This window comes from Thunnus maccoyii, chromosome 22, assembly GCF_910596095.1.
Source record: "Thunnus maccoyii chromosome 22, fThuMac1.1, whole genome shotgun sequence".
Lineage (NCBI taxonomy): Eukaryota > Metazoa > Chordata > Actinopteri > Scombriformes > Scombridae > Thunnus > Thunnus maccoyii.
Genome location: NC_056554.1, coordinates 22,781,070 through 22,788,861, shown reverse-complemented (window position 1 = coordinate 22,788,861; position 7,792 = coordinate 22,781,070). Strand labels below are relative to the sequence as shown.

General features: G+C 37.7%; 1 pseudogene; it reads left to right on the top strand.

Moving 5' to 3' along the window:
• The first annotated feature begins 6,697 nt into the window (after nucleotides 1-6,697).
• On the top strand, nucleotides 6,698-7,510 carry LOC121889984 (annotated as a pseudogene).
• The last annotated feature ends 282 nt before the right edge of the window (nucleotides 7,511-7,792 follow it).

Sequence of the window (7,792 nt, the reverse complement as noted above, 5' to 3'; positions counted from 1 at the left end):
ATCATCATCACCATCATAATAATAATAATATACACACATATTATACTTTTGTACTTCTACTGAAGTATAATTATGAATGAAGGGATTCATTCAAACTATGACTGGCTCCAAACTAGTGATGATGTCACAAATCAGATTTAAGGTGAACATCTAAAACGTTCCTTCCTCTAGTGTCAAACTCTGCACATACATCATTCTACACAGTGAAGCTCAAACTTCTAAGTGAAGGAACAAGAAGCAAAACACATTTCGAGAGCTAAATCTTTAAGTTCACTCCTGTTATGAACACTGCAGGATATTTTGTAATGACAGTGTTTTGTCTTTATTTTTTTCCTCAGTGCAAGTGAAGGTGACCGAATGTTGACCTCCAGTGGTGAACCAAATCCTCGTGAGTCTTCATTTTCTCTTCTTTTCCTCATAAAATGCTTATTTGAATGTTTTGCAGGTGGAGGCAGCATTAAGCCAAATGTGTCCTTGTTAGGTAGATGTGGGATTTTCCAGAACACAGAGAAATTCCCCTTATTTAACATTTAAAAGCAGCACATACATGGTTAATAAATGGTTTATAACACACTACAATGTAGTAATAAGCAGATATAAAGACGTTTTATATCTTCTATAAAGACACATTTGATAGTATTACAACTGTGTTTCACCATTTAGTCATTCATTATCAGTTTATACAGCAGCTTGTGTTCACAGGAGGAGTTATATTTGTTATGAACTATTTATTAACTGTTTACTTAATAACTGATTATAAATGATAAATACAAAGTCTTAAAGTGTTACTAAATACAGTGGTGGAAATTAACAGTACATTAACTCAAGTACTGTACTGAGCTGTAAAGTACAAATTTGAGGTGCTTGTACTTGAGTATTTCCATTCAATGCTACTTAATACTTCTACTTAACTCTCTTTCAGAGAGTTATATTATTGTACTTTTACTCAACTTTATTTATCTGACAGTATGACAGTCGTTATTAGATACTTTGTCAGATTAAGAGTTATATTTATTAAATCAGACATTAAACATTAAATCAGAGGCTTTTTGTTTTGTGACTCCTAACAAAAAAGTCCAAGTCTGGTCCAAGAATGTAAAATTATCCAATATTATCCCCCAAAAAACATTTATTTCCTCTCCCATTAATCATCTCACAATCTCTCAGATTTATCTGGTGACCCTTTGGAGGGCCCGACCCCTAGGTTGGGAACCACTGGACTAAACAAGCTAACTGTACATAAAGTAGTGTAAACTAGCTCCACCTCCAGCAGCTACAACAGTAACATGCTGCTCTAACACTGATGCTTCAGTATTAATAACCTAACGATGTCATATATTCAGTCCGTCCTCACAAGACAAACGACAGTATAGGTCTAAAATTCAGGCCGGCAAAAATGACTCATAGTTACGTTTACGTGATCTAGCAGTTGTGGTACTTATGACCCAGGGAAGTGACGCTGTTCGGGTGACGTCAGTATAAGGTGACTTCCTTATCAGGAGGTGGGGGTAGGAGGGATGGTTAGAAGATGGCAAAAAGGCAAAAAGAGGCCTTTGCTGCAGGAGACCACTGTTCGCCTACAGTTCCAACCAAATTTCTTTCACCATGAAAGATACTGCGAGTGGCCGCGGTTGGGTGTCTTAACCTTAACCAAGTGGTTTTTAACTAAACCTAACCAGACCTTAACCATAGCGTTGTCACACCATAAAACATCATTCGTTCTTCTGGATGGTTCTTCTAGTCCCCATCCGTCCTCTAGAGGGCGCTGAAAAGACTTATATGTCGTTTTTATATGAGGATGTGTTGCCCATATAACAATATATCAGTCAGAGGGAACAATTTACTGCAGAACATCATTTAATACTTTTTGTTTATAATACTGGTAATTGCCTCCAGTCTCTTGCTGGATATCTTTTGGATTTTTATTTTATTGTTTCTTTATGAGCTCTCTGTGTCAAACCTCCACAGCACACCGAGACTGAGACCAACAGTTCCATGGACACAACTGTGATGGAAGTTTATGCAGTCGGAGGGTGTGGAGTCTCAAGATTACAAAGAGGACAATGGTCCTCAGTGGTTTGTGGAGCGTTGCACTTTTTTAGACTAATATTGGCTTTTAACCTAAATTAGCCACCAAACTACAAATCTTGTCATGAAAGTTGAGATGTGACGTGAAGTTTTTATACCAACATCATTACACCAACAAGGCCTTTGTTTGAGCAATACTGAGGCCTCGACCTTTAAATAGAAACTACACATTAATTTTTTTTTTTGTTTGATTTTTGTTTTTGTTGTTGTTGTTTTGTTTTGTTTTTTGCTTTGTACACATCATACTATCTTGTTGGCATATTATTTTTCTAAAAATGCACATATTTTTCAAAAAAAACTTTTTCTACCAAAAGTAGTCTAATGCAATTTTAAAGTTCAGTTCAGCCGGCTGCTCTCTAACTTCCAGCTGTGATAGTAGCAGCAAGGTTATCAATTTTGTGATTTTTTTTTTATCAGGTTTTATTTTCTTTTTTAATTAGTTTTATTATTTTCATTTTTGCTATCATTCTTTTTTTCTTAGGAGGTGCTACTGTATAGTGTCTTTTTTATGGTCAAGTAAATGTAAATGCAGCTAGTGTTTAAAATACTTGAAATTTTAACAACTGTAAAATTGTAAAAATCAAAATTTTATGTCTGGAATATACAGTACTGTGCAAAAGTTTAGTCTTGACTTTTAGTCTTGCAATACCAGACAATCAGAGATCTCCACCTAACTATCGTCTGTGGATTTCTAAATGCAAGGTAGTTGATTGAATGGCGGCGAGAAGGGCCGCTAACAAACCTACGCCCCTTATACTTTGTCAAGGACAAGGACAAGGTCAAGGACTCCATAGTGAACTGCATGTCACCCTCCCAATATGAAGGGCCTTCCTAAAGACTTTGGACTGGTTCTGACATGCAAGCTTTTTTTCACCTCAAGTTTTAACAACAAAAACTGATTGTCCTCAGTGTTATGGAATTTTCTATCTTTAGGGGTTACAAATTGGGTTACAATGGGTCAAGCCTGGGCCTTGAGGTCACACTGTAACTCTTAAAGTAGAAAGAGACATTCTCTCCTCTACTTGAGACTCGGGAACCCTCTGTGTTTTGGGGAAGCTGAAGCCTCTCTGAGAGAGGGTAAATCAGCATTGCCATGGTTACCAAGGTCGGAGGGGGCCTTCCTAGACAACACAGATAGATGAATGCGTAGCCAGAATGTGCTGACGGTGACCTGAAGTTCCATGCAAGTGACCTGAACTGACACGGGTAAAATGCACTTCCTTGTTTAGAAACTAGAGAACCAATTAGACTAATTTTTCATACTGTAGGTTGATCTGTTAAAGACTAAGGGTCAGACTCTCAGAAGGCAGAACATAAAGAGACAACATCTTGGACAGAACACCTTGATGTTCACTGTTTCAGTTCTCCGCTTGACCAAGTGCTTCAATAAACATTTTCAGCATTAAGACATCAAAGGCTCGTGTACATTTTCTCCACTGAGGTGCTGACCATCGCTCAATATTTTCCACAACACTCAATGTCTACGAGCAAAGCGTTTAGAAACTAACTTGTGAGTCTAAAGCACTTTATGTTTCTTATCCATTATGTAAATCTATCAGGGAGACATGTGATTAGTCCAATATTATATATATATGTAGGTACAAGTGATCAAGATGTGAAGTTAGGGAATAAAGTAGAAACAATCTGGGAGTGTAAATAGAATTTATATTCTGGAATATAAATTATAATGTAAAAATTTAGAATTTATACTCATTTCCCTTGGAGAATTTAAAGCTTTATTATGCAATATTTTTATGACTCTTGTGACGGTTTTTATTAATTATCTTGTTAATTGATGTTGTCTCGCCTTATTTGTGTTGTTTCTGTTTGCTTATTTTTTATGCCATTCTGATCTCAGGTCTTCCTTGAAAAAGAGATTGATTAAATAAAGCTTAAATAAAAATGGTACATATCTTATCAATTCCTCTGCACTGATATACATGTAATCTAACTCTATCAAACATTAAGAAAACTATTCAGTTTATTTACCTGTCATTTGTAAAAAGAAAAAGAATTAAAAAAATTTCCCTTCTCTCAAACCTCTTTTGTCTTTGTTCCCAACATATTTTTTGAAAGTGTATAGGCTGTACAAAAACCCTTCATTAAAAGACTTGTTGAAATGATATGTAGATTTGAGAGACTAACCCTAACCCAAACCCTATTGTTCTAAATAAAGTTTTAAAAAAAGCTGCTCTCCACTGACTGCAAGGATCAGGGCATGATGGGAGACACCTGGCTGTCACCTGATCAAAGAGCTGATTGGTTCAGATGTTTAATCAACAACATGACGTCTTATAGAAACTCTTCATTTTTGTTTTGGTTGTAAAGATTCTGATTTCATTTGTCTGATCGTGTACTAAGAGTTCAGATGTGTTGATGACAATTTTTATCAGCCAGAGGCATAAACCAAACCAAACCAAATATTAAAGATAGACACAATATGAATATTGTCATAATTTAATTCTTGTCTGCATGGTGAACTGAAATGACATAAAACTTTTGGTAACAAGTGTGACATAAAGATTCTCCTCTGTACAGATGTGAAGCCCTGACAGTATAAATATTTGACAGATAAAGGATATAAGTATTTCTGCTCCTGTCCCCTTGTAGTTTGAGTACTGATTGATGTTCTACTTTATTCCTTTATTTGTTTCACATTAGAAAATACTTTTTTACCTAACACATTTAAAGATTTCATATGTTCAAATGACATTCACACATAAAACACTGCATATAGGCTACTCAGATATACATTCACGTAAATAAACATCTGTGCAAGAGAGACAGGAGGCTAAAAGTTTATACCAAGACCTCTTCCAAAAACTCAAATCAAGATAACGGAATAAAAATAACATTGAATAAAAATAAATTAATTTCATCTGATTTTTTTTCATTATCTTGATATATCTATGACTGCTATCAGCTGAATTTCTATGTAAAATAATTTTATAGCCTAATATTGGCGATTACAGTATAAATGCCGTTTTGATTTATCACAAGTCTGTTTTAATAGGCTGTACTCTGTCATACAGAACACCATTAAAACAATGTTATTGATTGAGCAGCTAAGCTTGAGTAGATTGATCTGATAACATTTTATTAAATCAGGATCAGATCTAACAGGATGTAAATTTTTCTGTGACTTCCTGTATATTCTTAAAAGGCTGCTGGAGACTGTCCAACTTGACTGGAGCTTGTTCCTCCTGCTGCTGCCGCCACCTTAGGTGCTTTTCATTACGCTAATTCTCTGCTTCCTCGCGTCCTCTCTCCTCCATGACCCGGAAACCGATCTCCCTCCGCCATCTTAGAGGATCTTCCAATCCCTTAAATGCACCTGGAGGAGACGAGGAGCGAGGAGAGAGGAGGCTCCTGGAGGTGCTTAGAGCAAGGAAACACAGGTGTATCCTACACAGAAGTGTTTTAATGGACGACAACACCCCTTTGATCCAAAGTGTGTATTGATTGGTCAGCTGATCTGACGGGGCAGTAAAAAGTCAGGCTGTTACTGTAATACAGCAGGTCAGGAAAACTACCTGTGGAGAAGGAATGAAAGCACAGAACGACTATGTCAGCAGAGAATTTAAATGACGATGAATAAATCCAACTATGTCCCCACAAATTAACTCAAAATGTATTAACTAAAGAGGAAAATAGTAATATTTAATAAAAAATAAAAGGTTTGCACTAAAATAGATAACAGTAAACCAAGAAAAGAGCAGTCTACTGAACTTTCACAAAAATAAACCAATTTTTACTCACACAAATTAATCTTATCTGTGTACCTTTAACCTTCCTGTGTTACAGTATTTTATCTTTTAAAGTATTTTTTTGCTTATCCCTAAATCCCATAAAGCAACCCCAAAGAATAAAAAATGAAATCTTATGGTACCGTTTAACTGACACTTAATAACCTGGTGGGCCCACACACACACGGACGCACACGCACACACAAACACAAACACACACACAATTCACAGAGTCCTGATGTTACATAGCTAGGCATGATGGAATAAACTGGCAGCTGATGGCGGGCTGTTGGCTGACTGTTGGACTGAAGAAATCTTCTCCCTCATCGCCACAGAAGCTACCAGGCTTTATCCTGGTCACCTGGAGCGCTATCTGGGCAGACCAAAGCACTATTGGGGCAGTTCAAATTGCTAGCTGAGCAGTCCAAACGCTTTCTGGGCAGTTCAGAAAGTCCCTCGTTGGCAGCTAGCTAGGCTACCTAGCTGGGAAGGCTAACCACACTATATTGACTACTGCGTTGACATGTTACTTCACTACTCACAGTACACACATCCAGTGTTCACTGGTTTGCAGTCTAATGATCTTATTTATACAGCATTATAACTTGCAAACTCACTTTGCACTGTAAATCTTGTTATTACATCTCTCTTAGTCTTTTTCTTTCCTTCGCTTTCCCTCCAAGCTCCCTCATCACTGCCGCTCACTCACTCTGTTTTCTTTTTCCCGACCCCTGCTCCTCTTAGCTCCCGCTCCACAGCCAATCACAGTACAGGAAACATGACATGACTCATAAACAACCAATCACATGTAATAAAACTAAGCAATGTAAGTTGTACTCTATTTACACTACATCTTAACACTTATGTTCACACATGCACGTCCTCCGGATGGAGTGCATGTGTGAAAGGGACTTTAGTCTGTGGTTGGAGTCAAGCCTGAAATCTTTTGATCCTACATTTTCCATGATGCAACTCTATTTATGGTTTTAGATCACTCACTCCACCATGTTATCTCACTCACTCTTTCTCTTTCTTTCTCTGTATGTTTGTCTGTTGTCATAGAAACAAACAGGAAAAAAGGGACTCAGACATCACTGCTGTCAGCACTGTGACAAAGCCTTCACGACATCAAAATATTTAAAGAGTCATCAGAAAGTTCATACAGTAGAGAAACTTCACAGGTGTGACCAATGTGGGAAAACTTTCACTCAGAACAGCGTTCTAAAAAGCCACCAACGCATTCACACTGGAGAGAAGCCGTACAGCTGTGAACAATGTGGGGAAACTTTCACTCAAAACAGTACTCTAAAAAGCCACCAACGCAGTCACACAGGAGAGAAGCCATACTGGTGCAAGCAATGTGGGAAAACTTTCACTGACCTTAGTACTCTAAAAAGGCACCAATGTATTCACACTGGAGAGAAACCGTACTGCTTTGAGCAATGTGGGAAAACTTTCACCCATGGCAGTTCTTTAAAAACCCACCAACGCATTCACACTAGGGAGCCGCACTGTTGTGACAGATTGGGAAAACTTTCATTGATCGCAGTACTCTAAAATGCCACCAATGCATTTCCACTGGGGAGAAGTCATACTGCTGTGAGCAATGTGGGAAAACTTTCACTCAGGGCAGTGACTTAAAAACCCACCAATGCATTTGCTCAGCATCGTGTTGAACATGTTTTAGAAGCAGGTAAGTGGTGTCCCCCTGTCTCCTCTCCATGCCTTCAGTAACAGTGTTGTTTTATCCTGAGCCTCTCTACAAACTGAGTGCTGCCAACTGTAACTTTAGAATCAGCATGCATGCACATGACCAAATCTTAAAGGTGCAATAAATGGTATTTAGCCATATTAGTTGTCAGAAAACAACAGTTTTCAATGTGGAGATATTTCATAGTAATGGCGTCCTTACCAGTGAGTGAAGTCGCACTCCCTCTGTGCATGTTGTTGTCAAATCT